Source organism: Heterodontus francisci, unplaced genomic scaffold (assembly GCF_036365525.1).
Source record: "Heterodontus francisci isolate sHetFra1 unplaced genomic scaffold, sHetFra1.hap1 HAP1_SCAFFOLD_59, whole genome shotgun sequence".
Taxonomy (NCBI): domain Eukaryota; kingdom Metazoa; phylum Chordata; class Chondrichthyes; order Heterodontiformes; family Heterodontidae; genus Heterodontus; species Heterodontus francisci.
The window spans coordinates 9,682,068-9,699,596 of record NW_027140758.1 but is presented as its reverse complement, the minus strand read 5'-3'; positions in this window follow the sequence as shown (position 1 = coordinate 9,699,596).

Genomic DNA, 17,529 nt, shown 5'->3' with positions numbered 1-17,529 from the left:
CGGATGGCTTACATCCCAGGTTGCGAAAGGAAATGCGGATGCAGATAATGGAAGGGCTTGCTACAATCTTCCAATCTTCCCTGGATACGGGGGAGGTGCCAGAATATTAAACAGTGGCAAATGCGACGCCCTTATTCAAGAAAGGGTGTAAGGACAGTCCAGCTAACTACAGGCCAGTTAGATTAACAGCAGTGGTGGGTAAGGTTTTAGAAAGAATAATCAGGGTAAAAAATCAACAGTCACTTGGAGAGGTTTGAGTTGATTAAGGAGAGTGAGCATGGATTTATAAATGGGAGTTCATGGTTGACGAATCTAGCTGCATTTTCTGATGAACGAACAGAGCAGGTTGATGAAGGAAATGCAGTGGATGTTGTGCATATGAATTGTAAGGAAGCGTTTGACAAGGTACCACAAAAAAGGGCGGTTAACAAAATTGAGGTTCGTGGTTTAGGAGGGTCAGTGTCCAATTGGATGGAAAATTGGTTTAAGGACAGAAAACAGCGAGTGTTATGAAATGGTTCTTTGTCAGACTGGAGGATAGTCGACAGTGGTGTTCCCCAAGGGTCAGTGCTGGAACCACTGCTTTTTTTGCTAAAGATAAATGACTTTGATCTTGGAATATTGAGTAGAATCTCAAAATATGCCAATGACAACAAACTTGGAGGAGTGGCAAACAGTGAGGATGATATGAACGGCGTGCAACAGGACAGTGATAGGCTAGCAGAATGGGCAGAAAGGTGGCAGATGGAATTTAATAGTGACAAGTGTGAGGTGGTGTATTTTGGCAGAAGGAAAAGGGAGAGGCAATATATACTTAATGGCACAGTTCTCAAGAGTGTGCTGGAATAGAGGGATTTGGGGCGCATGTGCATCAATCTTTGAAGGTGGCAAGACTTATTGCGAGAGTGGTTAGCAAAGTAGATGGGATCTTGGGCTTTATAAATAGAGGCATTGAGTACAAAGCAGGGAAGTTATGCTGAACTATTATAAAGCAGTGATTCGGCCCCAATTGGAGTGTTGCTTCCAGTTCTGCTTCCCACACTTAAGAAAGAATGTGAGGGTCCTTGAGAGGATGCAGAGGAAATTCACCAGAATGGATCCAGGGATGGAGGATTTTAGTTACAAGGTTAGGTTTGAAAAGCTAGGGCTGTTCTGCCTGTATCAAAGGAGAGTGAGGGGAGAATTGATAGATGTGTTTTAGGCTATGACAGTTTTAAATAAGTTGGCAAGGAAACATTGTTCCCGTTAACTATTGGTACAAGGACTAGGGGACACAGACTGAAGGTTTTGGACAGGAGATACAGGGGGAATGTGTGGACGAACTTTTTGACACTGATTGGTGATGATCTGTAACTCGCTGCCCACGAGGGCGGTGGAAATGGAGACAATCGATGATTACAAAAGGAATTTGAATGAGCACTTGAAGGAAATAATTTTACAGGGCTATGGGGATCGAGCAGACAAGGAAGAACTCGTCTCCACTCCTAGTATTTCTAAATCCCACACATTCACTATAATGTGAACAATTATTTCCTGTTGTGTCTCTCTCAGATTTGGAAACTTCAATGCATTGGCAAGAAACTGGCAAGAAACAAGAACTGCCGTGATGAGATCAGCCATGATTGTATTGAATGGCAGAGCAGGCTCGAGGGGCTGAATTGCCGACTCCTGCTCCTAGTTCTTATGTTCATAGCAATTATACAGCACAGAAGGAGGCCATTCGGCCCCATTGTGCCTCTGCTGATTCTCTAACAAAAGCTTCACCGCCGCCATCCGCAGGGATACAGATGCGATTGTTCCATCTTATTGTGGCCCTGAGGCCCTGCTCCAGCTGTGTGAGCCCGGAAAGTCTTCTCGCACTTTGTGAATATCCCGCTCCAACTCCGAACCCGCCGCTCCAGCTGTTGACAGAGCTGTCTCTACTGCACCTGCGCCCCCCGCTCCGATAACAGATAGGGCGGATTCCAGGCCGCCCAACATTCTGGGTACCATACCTGTCATTAATGCTATTCTTTCAGCTGACAGGTTTTATTACGTACATTTCATGACCTGGTATCGTCGTGACTGTTTTCGTTTGTCCCTGTCAGTGCCTGGGAGGATAGAGTCAGCTTCACTTTGTAGCCATGAGTTTCTGGTGTGAGAAAGTGGTGTTTAACTCAGTATATTTCAGTTTTTGGTCTGTGACTGTGGGTATTATTCAGTACCTGTTTGTTTCTGCTATTGCTCTGTGAGTTTCACCACGTATCTTTCAACAACTTGTATGTGAGCATCAGCTTTTGTCTATATCTATCAGTTTCTGAGAAGTGAGAAAGAGTTTGATTCTATCCCTATCAGTTTCTGTTCCATGCATGTGTCTTTAATCTGCACCTCCTCTGAGTGTGTCTTCTTCTCTGTACTTGTAGTTGAGTATGTGTTTTACTTTGTATCTCTCAGTCTTTGAAGTGTGAGCCTGGGTTTGTACCTAATTTCCTTTGTACCTTGCAGTTGGGATATGAAAGAAAGATTTTTACACGTTACCTGCCAACTGCTGCTAAGTGACTGTGGGTTTCACACTGTATCTGTCAATTTCTTGTCTGTTAATGTGAAGTTTACAGTGTACCTGTCAGTTTCCAGTATAGGACTGAGTTGGTTTTACTCTGTCCCGAGCATTCGCTGGTATATTAGTGTGGGGTTTACATTGTACCTGTCAGTTTCTTGTATGTGAGTGTTGATTTCACTCTGAAATGAAACATAGATCAGAGAATAGTTGCAGAACAAAAGGAAGCCATTCAGCTCGTTGTGCTTGTGCTGCTTCTCTGCACGAGCAACTCAGCTCATGCCACAGACTTCCACAGTCTTCCATGAAAACATGCAATTTTTTTCACTTCAGATAATTATTATCTTATACCATTTTGAAAGCCATGGTTGAATCAGCCTCCATCACACTCTCAAGCAGTGCATATCAGATCTTAACCACTCGCTGTGCAAAAGAAGTTTTTCCTCATGTTGCCTTTGGTTCTTTTGCCATTCACCTGAAATCGGTGTCCTCTGGTTACAGAGCCGTGAATAATATTCCCCATTGCTTTCTCAGCACTGATGGATTGTGAAGTGGGAGACAGCCAGAAGTCCCACTGAGCCGCACTGACCCCGAGCTGGGAATGAAATGAGATGAAGTTCAATCGTTCACAGTGAGATACTGCAGAGAGATAAGAGTCCCGAATCAAAGTGAGACTTTCTCATACTTTTGCTGAATTTCATTTCAAACACTCCTTGTACTCTCTGCTAATGAAGCCTTAAAAAAGGTAAAAACAAAATGGCACTCCAACTCACCACCCTGAAATTAAAAGTTTAATGTTCGACTGACTGAACTGTCACTTCTACTCGGTCTCTTATTGGATGGATGCAACTGTATTCTTCAACGCAGTGGTGGCATTCAAATCCTCCCGTGGGTCCACATGTGAGACTGAGTTCCATGTTGTAGACTCAAGCAAAGGAAATCTGCTCAGTTCCAAAACTATCAGTGAGTTGAAGCTCATTACAATCATCATCATCAGAGGTCAGAACTACGTGGTGAAAGAAAACACCCTGAAGAAGGATCCACAATTATTCAAAGGCATCGACACAGTGAAAAACAAGAAAATCAATGAGTCAATGCAAGCCAAACCACAGAAATAGGAAAGGTTTCCTTTCCTTACCAGAACCCAGTTCTGTTGTTTTGTGGAGCCAGGCTTCAGTTAAAGTTACAACTTTATATCCCCACTTGGCTCTCTGTACATTTCATTCATTCCAATTTTGTCGACAAGCTCTTTCAATCCAGCTCTCTGGTCCTCAAGCAGGCTCCATTTGGAAATCAATTCCGCCTTCTGCAAGGCTGAAACCAATCGATGACCTTAATCTAAAAACGCCAACAAAGAAGGGTTTGTGCAGGATTTGAACCCAGGATCTCTCACACATTAACTAATCACTCACCCGAAGCAAGAACCATACCCCGAGATCAACATGCCACTGATATCACAACTTCCTTTTCGCTCCTGTGGAATTTCACTGGCAGCCAAAGCCGATCATCCATTTTTTTCAGAGCAAAGCAACCTCCTGCAAATTCTGAAATAAAAACAGAAAGCGCTGGAAATATTCAGAAACTCTGGCAGCATCTGTGGAGAGAGAAACAGAGTTAACCTATCAGGGCATTTACCTTGTGTTTGAGCCATCCTTTCACACTGCGTCTGTCCACCCAATCTCACTTTCTATTCGATCCAGATTCCACCCACTCTCTACCTAAATACATTTATCATGAATACCTCATATCTTTTATCAATGACAATTTTATATTTCTGGCCTTTGCTTTGGACTCCACCACAAGTGGAATAATGTCTCCATCAACCCAATCAAACCCCTGCACTATTTCCTCACATTGCAATGTTTCTTTTACCCTGACAGACGATGGAGTATCTGCGGCTTGGTTGCAGTTCTTGCTTCCTGCCCGGAGATGTCACCTCACTCCAGAACAGTGAAGTTTACAAATCTGAGAGCCACACAACAAGACAAATTGTTCACATTCTAGTGAACAAGTCCCTCTATTCCTGCACACTCTTTAGAACTGTGCCATTAAGTATATATTGCCTCTCCCTATTTCTTCTGCCAAAATGCATCACCTCACACGACTCACTATTAAATTTCATCTGCCACCTGTCTGCCCATTCTGCTAGCCTATCATTGTCTTGTTGCAGGCGGTTCATTTCATCCTCACTGTTTGCCACTCCTCCAAGTTTGGTTTTATCGGCATATTTTGAGATTCTGCTCTATATTCCAAGATCCAAGTCATGTATCTGTAGCAACAAAAAGCAGTGGTTCCAACAGTGACCCTTGGGGTAGAGCACTGTATTCTGCACAATTTTGGTTTCCTTATTTTATATTTATTTAGAGATACAGCACTGAAACAGGCCCTTCAGCCTACCGAGTCTGTGCTGACCAAAAACCACCCATTTATACTCGCCCTACAGTAATCCCATATTCCCTACCACCTACCTGCACTCGGAGCAATTTACAACAGCCAATTTACCTATCACCTGCAAGTCTCTGGCTGCGGGAGGAAAGAAAAGCACCCAGCAAAAACCCACATGGTCACAGGGAGAACTTGCAAACTCTGCACAGGCAGTAGCCAGAATCAAACCTAGGTTTTTGGAGCTGTGAGGTTGCGGTGCGAACCACTGTGCCGCCCATGACAATGCCACTCCGCCATCACCTCCCCTTATCTAAGAAAGGATAGACTTGTCACAGAGAGAATGTAATGGAGATTCACCAGACTAATCCCCTTATGAAGAGAGACTGCAGAAACTGGGCCCAAATTCTCTGGAGTTTCAAAGAATGAGAGGTGATCTCATTGAAACTTCCAAAATTCTTACAGGGTGTGACAGGGTAGATATGGATAGGATGTTTCCTCTGTCTAGTGAGCCTGGAAGAAGGGGACATAGTCTCAGATTAGGGACAGGCCATTTGAGACTGAGATGAGCAGGAATTTCTTTACTCAGAGGGTGGGAAATCTGTGGAATTCTTTATCTGCGAGGGCTGTGGAGGCTCAATCACTGAACATATTCAAGACAGAAATCAATAGATTTCTAAATACTACCAGGATCAAAGGATATGGAGATAGCAGGGAAAAATGGCAAAGAGGGATATGATCAGCCACGATCTGTTTGAATGGCAGAGCAGGCTCAATGGGCTGAATGGCCAAATGCCCCTATTTCCCATGATCCTATGAATCCCAATAATGTACATCAGACGTTAGACCGAGCTATGCATTACATACCAATTCAAAAATCCCACAGAGATTAAGACTGAAAGATACAGTATCAATTCCATTACTACAAAGTGAAGGACTTGGAGTTTGCAGACCAGCCCATGTATAAGATTGAAAGTTATGTTTTCATTCACAATCATTTTCACAGAGCTAAATATTGAATACCAATCCACAACCTGTTCAGGACTACCAAATAAAACCGACAACTGTGAAATACTGTCAATCCATATTTTAAATTAAACACAACGCAAACAAATATTGATACATCAAGAGAGCAGGAAACAGTGAGACAGTGAGAGCAGAGTGGAGCATAAAGAGCCCGGGGTGGGGAGAGAGAGAGAGCAAGCAAGAGTTCACTCAGAGAGCAGGAAACGGTGAAAGCGGAGTGGACAGGAGTCCAAGCATGCTGGAGTTTGGAAACAAAGTAAATAGTGACATCACAGGAAAGCTGCAAGGTGACTGGTTGTGATTAGCGGCTGTTAGGGAGTAACAGTAAATAGTTAGTACACCACTGTTAGGGTGGGTGTGTAAATGGCTGGGTTATAGCATTTCAACAACAGGCAGAATAAAAAGAGTATAAATTAAGTATTAATGATAAGGGACAAGTGAATCGTTGGTGAGTTTTTTGTAGTAAGGTTTATCTTAACGAGTGAACTGTATTGATTTTTAGTGGGATTTATCAGTACTCGGAAAGTTTTATTTATAATTCTAAGGTGTTGTAGTACCGTTAAGAAGGTTTTTTTTTAGCAGTAGCAAATGGTCAACTAATGGCAGGGGTGTTTCAACCTTGAGAGAGTGCACCTCCTGTGATATGTGGGAGCTCCAGGATGCTTCCACTATCTTAGAGAACATTTGTGCCAGGAAGTGCTCTCAATTGTGGCAGCTTGAGGTCTGGGTTTTGGAGCTTGAGTGGCAGCTGGTGACACTGCAGTGCATTCGTGAGAAGAGAGCTACATGGATAGCACGTTTATAGATGTGGTCACCCCACAGCTTAAGAGTATGAAGGGAGAGAGGGAATGGTTGATCAACAGGCAGTCAAAAACAATCGAGTAGGCAGTGCAGGCCACCCTGAGTGCATGACGCTCTCCAACGGGTATTCAGTTCTGAATATGGAGGACAGTGATGCATCCCTGGGAAGTGCAGCCAGAGCCAAGTCCATGGCACAATGGGAGACTCTGCTGCTAAGGGAGGTACAAGGAAGACTGAAAAAGCCATAGTGATAGGTGATTCAATAGTCAAGGGAACAATCAGGCATTTCTGTAGCCGCAGACATGAATCCAGGAATGGTGTGTTGCCTCCCTGGTGCCAGGATGAAGGATGTCATTGAGCAGTTACAGAGCATCGTGAAAGGGGAGGGTGAACAGCCAGCAGTTGTGGTCCACATCGGAACAAACAACATAGGTAGAAATAAGGATGTTGTCCTGCAGTCAGAATTTGGGGAGTGAGGTAGGAAATTTGCAAACGGGACATCAAAAGTAATAATCTCCAGATGACTCCCAGTGCCAAGTGCAAGTGAGTACAGGAATAGAAGAAGACAGATGAATGTATGGCTGGAAAGATGGTGCAGGAGGAATGGCTTTAGATTCTTGGGACCGGTCGGACGGGTTGCACCTGAACAGAGCTGGGACGGAGTTCCTTGCGGGGCATTTTGCTCGTGCTGTTGGGGAGGGTTTAAACTAGTTTGGCAGGGGGATGGGGACTGGAAGGTAGAGTCAGATGGGACAATATCAGAAATGAAAATGGAAGGCAGAGGATTAATGGATGAGTCTGGAAGACTGAGGAAACAAGGTTTATCAAATTAAAAACGAAGTGTTTGGCAGTGCTCAAGTGTATCTATTTCAATGCAAGGAGTATAGCAAATAAAGCAGATGAGCTGAGGACAGATAGACAGGTGGCAGTATGATATCATAGCTCTGAGAGAAACATGGCTTAAGGAGGGACAGGAATGGCAGCTCAACAGTCTTGGTTACAGGGTTTTCAGACACGATAGGGAGGGAGATAAGAAAGGAGGGAGAGTGGCAATTTTTGTCAAAACAACAGTACGGCAGCAATAGAAAGGGATTTTAACCACCCGAACATTAACTGAGATTGTTTTAGTGTGAAAGGAATTGTGGGAGCAGAATTCTTGTGATGCATTCAGGAGAAATTTTTTAGCGAATATGTAGCAAGTCCAACAAGAGAGGGTGCAGTTTTAGGAAATGAAGATGGGCAGGTGGAAGGAGTGGCAGTGGGAGAGCATTTTGGTGGTAGTGATCATAATTCAGTCAGTTTTAACATAATTATGGAAAGGACAAGGATACAACAAGAGTTAGAGTTCTCAATTGGGGCAAGGCCAACTTTACTAAGCTGAGGAGTGATTTACCGAAAGTGGACTGGAAACAGATACTTGAAGGTAAATCAGTGTCAGAGCAGTGGGAAGAATTCAAGGGGAGATTCCAGGGGTTCAGAGTCAACATGTTCCCTCAAAGAAAAAGGGTGGGAAGGCCAAATCAAGAGCCCCATGAATGTCAAGGAGCTTATGGGTATGATATGGCAGTAAAGGAAAAATTATGCCCGACACTGAGAACTCAGTACTACAGAAAGCTGAGAGGTCTATAGAATGTTGAGGGGGGAAATGAACATTGAAATTAGGAAAACTAAGAGAGGCATGAAAGAATATTGGCAATCAAAATCAAGGTAAACACAAAGATGTTTTATCAATACATTAAGAGTAAAAGGATAACTAAGGAAAGAGGAGGGCACGGAAAAGACCATAAAGGTAACCTATATGTAGGGGCAGAAGATGTTGGCATTGCTCTTAATAAATACTTTGCATCTGTCATCACAAAAGAGGGGGACGATGCAGATATTGTAGATAAGGAAGAGGGGTGTGAAGTATTGGATATGATCAACAGAGGGAGAGAGGACATACTAATGGAATTAGCTTATTTGAAAGTTGATAAATCACCAGGGATGGATGAAATGTACCCCAGGCTGTTAAAAGAAGCAAGAGAGGAAATAGCAGAAGGTCTGACCATCGTTTTCCAGACCTCACTGGATACAGGTGTTGTGCTGGAGGATTGGAGGACTGCTAACATTGTACCTCTGTTTAAAAAGGCAGTGAGGGCTAGACCGAATAATTACAGGCCAGTCGGTCTAACCTCAATAGTGGGAAAATTATTGGAATCTATTCAGAGAGACAGGATAAAACGTCACTTAGAAAGGCACAGATTAATCAAGGATAGTCAGCATGGATTTGTTAAGAGAAGATCTTGTCTGAACAACTTGATCGAAATTTTGAAGAATGAACAAGGAAAATAGATGAGGGTAGTGCAGTGTATGATGTGGTCTACATGGATGTAAATGTAGGGGGCATGATCAAGAAGTTTGCAAATGACACAAAGATTAGCCATGTGGTAAATAGCAAGGAGGATAACTGTAGGCTGTAGGAAGATCTTGATGGTCTGGTCAGATGGGCAGAAAAATGGCAAATGGAATTCAATCCAGAGAAGTGTGAGGTGATGCATTTGGGGAGGTCAAACAAGGCAAAGGAATACACGATTAATAGGAAAATGCTGAGAGGTGTAGAGGAAGTGAGGGACCTTGGAGTAAATGTCCACAGATCCTTGAAGGTAACAGGACAAGTTGATAAGGTGGTTAAAAAGGCATATGGAATCCTTTCTTTTATTAGCCGAGGTATAGAATATAAGAGCAGGGAGGTTGTACTGTAACTGTATAAATCATTAGTCTGGCCACAACTTGAGTACTGTGTGCAGTTCTGATCACCTCATTACAGAAAGGATGTAATTGCCCTCGAGAGGGGACAGAGGAGATTTACGAGGATGTTGCCGGGACTGGAAAAATGCAGCTATGGGGAAAGATTGGATAGGATGGAGCTGTTCTCCTTGGAACAGAGGAGGCTGAGGGGAGATCAGACTGAAATGTACAAAATTTTGCGGGGCCTGTATAGAGTTGAAGTGAAGGGCCTGTTCACCTTAGCAGAGAGGTCAGTGACTAGGGGAATAGATTTAAAGTGATTGGTATAAAGATTACAGAGGAGATGAGTAAACGTTTTTTTTCAGCCAGAGGGTGGAGGGGGTCTGGAACTCACTGCCTGATAGGGGAGTTGAGACAGAAACCCTCAACTCATTCAAAATGAGTCTGGATATACACCTCAAATGACGTAATCTGCAGGGTTATGCACCAAATGCTGGAAGGTGGGATTAGAATGGGTGGACCGTTTTCATCTGGCACAGACACAATGGGCCAAGTGGCCTCTTCCTGTGCCATAAACTTGCTTTGATTCTATAAATTACCCAGCTGCTGCAGTGGAATTTGAACTCATGTCTCTGGTCCATTAGTGGAGACTTTTGGATTACTCGTCCTGTAAAGTAACCACAAAATCACCATACTCCTGGATGAGAGTTTTTACAGGTTTGTAATTTTATTTTCAGATGCGGCACTGAAACAGGCCCTTCAACCCACCGAGTCTGTGCCAACCAACAACCACCCATATACACTAATCCTACATCAATCCCATATTCCCGACCACATCTTCACACGAGGGGCAATTTACCTAACAACCTGCAATTTTTGGGCTGTGGGGGGAAACTGGATAGGTTGGATAGGTTGCAGTGCTGGGCTGAAAAGTGGCAGATGGAGTTTAACCCTGAAAAGTGTGAGGTCGTCCATTTTGGAAGGACAAACACGAATGCAAAATACTGGGTTAACGGTAGGGTTCTTGGGCATGTGGAGGAGCAGAGAGACCTTGGGGTCTATGTGCATAGATCATTGAAAGTTGCAACTCAAGTGGATAGGGCTGTGAAGAAGGCATATGGGGTGTTAGCGTTCATTAGCAGAGGGATTGAATTTAAGAGCCGTGAGGTGATGATGCAGCTGTACAGGACCTTGGTAAGGCCTCATTTGGAGTACTGTGTGCAGTTCTGGTCGCCTCATTTTAGGAAGGATGTGGAAGCCTTGGAGAGGGTGCAGAGGAGATTTACCAGGATGTTGCCTGGAATGGAGAATAAGTCTTACGAGGAAAGGCTGAACATTCTAGGCCTCTTCTCATTAGAAAGGAGAAGGATGAGGGGTGACATGATAGAGGTTTATAAGATGATCAGGGGAATAGATAGGGTAGACAGTCAGAAACTTTTTCCCCGGGTGGAGCAAAGCGTTACAAGGGGTCATAAATTTAAGGTGAAGGGTGGGAGATATAAGGGGGATGTCAGGGGAAGGTTCTTTACCCAGAGAGTGGTCGAGGCATGGAATGCCTTGCCCGGGGAAGTTGTTGAGTCAGAAACTTTAGGGACTTTCAAAAGGCTTTTGGATAGGTATATGGATAAAGGAGAATGATGGGGTATAGATTAAATTGTCCTTGACAGAGGACAAAGGATCGGCACAACATTGTGGGCCGAAGGGCCTGTTCTGTGCTGTATGTTCTATGTTCTATGTTCTATGTTCTATGGAGCACACAGCAGAAACCCACGCGGTCACAGGGAGAACTTGCAAACTCCGCAGAACTGAACCCAGGTCAGTGGAGCTTTGAATCTGCAATGCTCACCACTGCGCCACTGTGCCGCCATAATGTGGAGTTCAGTCTACACAAATGGAATTGATAATCTATTTCACTCTGATCATGTATGAGATGTTTTTGGCTGTAAAATAATGCGTATCATAGACAACTGTATCTTTTATTTCCGCAGTCTGGGTGAGTTCTGTCCAGGCATCTAATTTACATCACAGTTCACACTTCATATCAGCATTGCTCAATCTGATACTGTATGTGATTTTTGGACTGGCAATGATTAGATCAATCTACACTAATGGAATTGATACTGTATGAGTTTTTGGAATAGTATGTAATGTTTTGGTCAATGTGCACTAATAGAATTCATACTGTATTTCAATTTGATATTGTATGAGTTTTTAGAATGGTATATAATGTTTAGATCAATCTACACTAATGGAATTAATACTGTATTTCAGTTTGATATTGTATGAGGTTTTAGAATGGTATATAATAATTAGATCAATCTACACTAATCGAATTGATTCTGTATCTTTCAATTTCACAGCGTGCGTGAGTTCTGAACTGGTATCTAATTTGTGTCTCAGCTTACAATATCTTTCAGCATCTTTGAAACGTTCTCTGTAATGAATGTTGGACTTGTATGTAACTTGTATCTCAGAGTACACTATGGGGATGTTTAAACATCCTTTATAATGAATGGGTATGAGCTTTGGGTATGGTATTTAATTTAAATCTCAGGGTACATCATTAGCTTAGATTCTGTGCCATTCAATCAGTAACGTGTGCCAATTCTATCTGATATTTAATTGCTCGCTGAGTCTGCATTATATTTAGATTGACACATTGCATTTCAATCTGCCAGTGGGTGTGATTTTGACCTGGGATTGATGTATCTGACTGTCAGTGGGACTGAATTGGGGCGAAATGGAAACAACTTCTTTTTCTCCTGCTTTGTTTGATTGAAAATGTGTCTCTGGAACTTGGAATCAATGTGGGCCTAACTACTTCTGCAGTCTGAGACGGGGGAACTGATGAACTGTCTATCCCTCTGTACTCTGAGTGATAATGTACCTACTGTGTGTGAGAGGAGTTGGCTGCACTGTTCCTTGTGCCTCGAGTGCAGCAACCATCACATTCATCACGATACCTTCAAGTATTTGCCTCTATGAAGAAAAAATATATCTTGTAACTCAAGAACAGGTGAGGGGCAAAATATCAAAGAGGTGAATTTAATTTCTCAATTAATAATCATTAAGAACACCCACTAATGAAAACCAGTGTCAGTATCAGCCTCCACTGAAGTACTGAAGCTCCCAGCTCCTGCATCACATGTGATCTGGGCAGATCCATCCAGACAAAACACTGCATTGGGATCATCCCAACTGCTCTATGCTCTACACATATTTCCAGCCATCCTGCTTCATATGCACAAATTTTAAAAAATGAAGCCCGATATGTATATCCCTCAATTCATTTCTCCCCATACACTTGTTCATTTGTTCCACCTCCCCTTAAGTGCATCAATACTATTCACCCCAACCTCTCCCTGTGATAGCAAATTCCAGATTCCACCCATTCACTGCATAAATACATTTTTCATGAATTCCTCATTGGTTTTATGAATGTTGATTTTATATTTTTGGCTCTTATTTCAGAAACCACCACAAGTGGAAACCTGTCTCTGTGTATTCTATAAAAGCCCTTCACTGTTTCCTCACTTTTTTCATTTGTTCCTGGGACATAGGCATCGCTGGCTATGCCAGCATTTATTGCCCATTACAAATTGCCCTTGACAAAGTGGTGGTGAGCTGCCTTCTTGAGCCACTGCAGTCCTTGAGATGCAGGAATACCAACAGTGCTGTTTGGAAGGGAGTTCCAGGATTTCTACCCAACGACAATGAAGGAATGGCGAAACAGTTCCAAGTCAGGATGGTGTGTGGCTTGGAGAGGGACCTGCAGGTGGTAGTGCTCCCTTGCATCTGCTGCCCTTGTCCTTCTCGGTAGTAGAGGTTCAGAGTTTGGAAGGTACTGTTGAAAGAGCCTTAGTGTGTTGCTGCAGTGCATCATGTAGATTGTACACACTGCTGCCACTCTGCATTCATGGCGAACGGAGTGAATGTTGAAGCTGGTGGATGGGGGCAATCAAGCAGGCTACTTGCGTGTTGTTGGAGCTGCACTCATCCAGGCAAGTGGAGAGTATTCCATCAAACTCCTGACTGGTGCCTCGGAAATGGTGGAAAGATGTAAAGATGTGGGGAGACAGGAGGTAAGTTGCTCACTGCAGAATTCCTAGCGTCTGACCTGCTTTTGTAGCAAATGCATTTATGTGGCTGGTCCAGTTCAGTTTATGGTCAATGGTAACTCCCCCAATGTTGATGGTGGGGGTTTCCGTGATGGTAATGCCATTGAACATCAAGGGGAAATGATTAGATTCTCTCTTGATTGAGATGGTCATTGCCTGGCATTTATGTGACGCAAATGTTATTAACCACTTATCAGCCCAAGCCTGGATGTTGTCCAGGTCTTGCTACATCTGGACACGGGCTGCTTCAGTATCTGAGGAGTCATGAATGGTGCTGAACATTGTGCAATCATCAGTGAACATCCCCACTTTCGGCCTTGTGATCCCACTTCTGATAAGTTGTCTTTTGACGTAACTAGAGGCATTTGGGAGCAGCAACGAAGAGCAAACAGAGAGCATGAAAGAATATTGACAAGCAAAATCAAAATGGATCCAAAGATGTCTCATCAATACATTGGAGTAATAGGCAACTGAGGAAAGAGTGGGGCCCATCAGGGTGGAAGATGTGGTTATGTTTGTTAATGAATACTTTACTGTCTTCACAAATGAGGGGGTGATGCATATATTGTAATTAAGGAGAAGGAGTGTGAAGTATTGGACATGATAAACTGAGGGAGAGATGAAGTATAAATGGGATTAGCATCCTTGAAAGTGAATAAATCATCAGGGCAGGATGAAATGTACCCTCGGCTGTTAAAATAAGCCAGGAAGGAAATAGTGGAAGGTCTGACCATCAGTTTCCAAGCCCTCACTGGATACAGGTGTGATGCCAGAGGATGGGAGGTCTCGTAACGTTGCAATAAAAGCAAAATTCTGCAGATGCTGGAAATCTGAAATAAAAACTAATCACGCTGGAAATACACAGCAGATCAGGCAGCATCTGTGGAGAGAGAAGCAAAGTTAATGTTTCTATTCTGATGAAAGGTCACTGACCTGAAATCTTAACTTTGCTTCTCTCTCCACAGATGCTGCCAGACCTGCTGTGCATGTCCAGCACTTTTTGTTTTTATTGCTAACATTGCACCATTGTTGAAAAAGGAAGCGAGGGAACAATTAAAGGCCAGTCAGCCGAACCTCAATAGTGGGCGAATTATTGGAATTAATTCTGAGAGACAGGATAAACCGTCACTTAGAAAGGCACAGATTAATCAAGTATCATCAGCATGGATTTGTTCAGGGAAGCTCCTGTCTGACGAACTTGATTGAATTTTTTGAAGAAGTAACAATGAGGATTGTGAGGATAGTGCAGTTGATGTGGTCTACATGTATTTCAGCAAGGCTTTTGACAAGGTCCCACATGGCAAACTGGTTAAAAAAACAAAAAAGCGCATGCGATCCAGGGGAATGTAGCAAGCTGGACACAAAATTGGCTCAGTGGCAGGAAACAAGAAGGAATTGGTTACAGGTGTTTTTGCAACTTTAGGACTGTTTCCAGTGGTGTTCCACAGGGCTCAGAACTAGGTCCCCTGCTTTTTGTGGTATATATTAATGATATGGACATAAATGTAGAGGGCACAATCAAGATGTTTGCAGATAACACGAAAATTGTCCGTGTTGTTGATTGGGAGGAGGATAGCTGTATACTGCAGGAAGATATCAATAGAATGGTCAGGTGGGCAGAGAAGTGGTAAATGGAATTCAAATTGGACAAGTGTGAGGTGATGCATTTGGGAGGTCAAAAAAGGCAAAGGAATACACAATTAATGGGAGAACACTGAACGGTGCAGAGGAAGTGAGGGACGTTGGAGTGAATGTCCACAGATCCCTGAAGTAGCAGTACAGGTCAATAAGGTGGCTCAGCAGGTATATGGAATCCTTTCCTTTATTAACTGAGGTATAAAGTATAAGGGTGACCTGGGTGTCCATGTCAAGAAGTCACTGACAGCTAACATGCAGGTGCAGCAAGCAATTAAGAAGGCTAATAGTATGTTAGCCTTTATCACAAGAGGATTTGAGTACAGGAGTAGTGAGTTCTTGCTTCAATTGTATAGAACCTTGGTTAGACCGCACTTGGAGTACTGTGTGCAGTTTTGGTCTCCTTACCTTAGGAAGGATATTATTGCCATGGAGGGAGTTCAACGAAGGTTCATCAGACTTGTTCCTGGGATGGTGGGACTGTTCTGTGAAGAGAGATTGGGAAACTGGGGCTGTATTCTCTAGAGTTTCGAAGAATGAGAGGTGATCTCATTGAAACCTACAAAATACTTAAAGGACCCTCACGGTAGATGCAGCTAAGATGTTTCCCCTGGTTGGGGAGTGGAGAACCAGGGGACTCAATTTCAAAATAAGGGGGAAGCCACTTCGGACAGAGATGTGAAAAAATGTTGTTATTCAGAGGGTTGTAAATCTTTGGAATTCTGTTCCCCAGAGGGCTGTGGAAGCTCAGTCACTGAGTATGTTTAAAGCAGAGATTGACAGATTTCTAAATACAAATGACATCAGGGAATATGAGGAAAGTGTGGGGAAAAGGACATTGAAGTGGATGATCAGCCCTGATCATATTGAATGGCGGGGCAGGCTCGATGGGCTGAATGGCCGACTCCTGTTCCTATGTTCCGAACCCCACATGATCAGTGAGGCACAGCCTCAGACCGACTTGTCGGGTGGTGTAAACAGATATCATTGCTTCTTATCTTCACCAGAACAGAGAGTGAGAGATAACATTGATCATCAAACAGACTGTGAGAGAATGCAACAGAATAAAACACATGGAGAGACACTGTGGAATAACAAATAGATTAGATTGGAATGTTGAATTCTGATTGGAATGGATTGAACACCAGAAACAACAGATTAAATTGGGATTCTCATCACTATATTGATCTGAGACAGCAAAGCGAAACTGATGGAAAGAAGGGAAGAAGGAAGAAAAGAAAGAAAGGAACTGTTCAATTTTTTTCAGTTTTTTCACTCGCCCATCAAAGCTGGATTAACAAAAGTTGCAAATAACAGAGAATTTCACAAAAAAGGGAGATTAAACGCTGCTGAAAGCTTGGATCGAAGGATGTCCCAACAGATCACCTGTTTAACTGTCTCCTCACTTGGGGTTTTCAATCAGTGAGTAATATTATTCTCTACCTTTTTTTTTGTTAATGAACCCAGAACGTTCACTTGGTGTTAATATCTGTGTTCCGACTCCTGAATATAAAAATTGTGAGTTTCTCGATATTTTGTGGACAAATTTCCTGCTGAAAGAACTAAGAACTCTTTTCTAATTTACTCAATACTATATACACGCTCATCAAGCCTCCAAAGCTAACATCCTTGGTGCTGCTCTCTCTGCTCCCAAACCTCATCCCATGTGACTGTTACATCATCACTCTGACAGTGGGATGGGTTGATCCCACTGTCTTCAGCATTAACCCTTTACATCCTTATACTGCACTGTCTGTCCAAAAAAATCAGTGGAGGGAACTTGATTTATCGAAACACCAACAGCTGCCAGTTGAAAATCAACTCAACCCATCAGAGAGAGAGAGAGAGACTGTCAGAGAACTTCCTGCATTCAGTCCTGACCCTGTCACACTCAGCAGATGCTCACCCAGACCCCACTCTCATCAACACTGAACATTTTTACTGAGACACTTCAAATACTGTTTATAAAAGGCAGGAAGGGTCAAAGTTCACACAGTTGTATTGAATAGAACGAAGTTTAATATCTTCTGACCTTTTCTCGGTAACCACGAGACATAGGTTTTCTTATTTGGTTACTTTGATTTTTCTTGTTCCTGACTGACAAATATTCCAAACCTCAGATAAACCCTCCCACTTGCGTCATGTCCCAGTCTCGGTTAAAAGCAACACATCATGACACAAACACTCTGCAACACAGAACGCGGTCGCACGTTCCTTCAGTGAGATTAATGTCGAGGTGTTTTCCAGGTTGAATGGAACGGTGAACACATTTCTATCAAATAAGTTACCTTTGAAATATCAGGA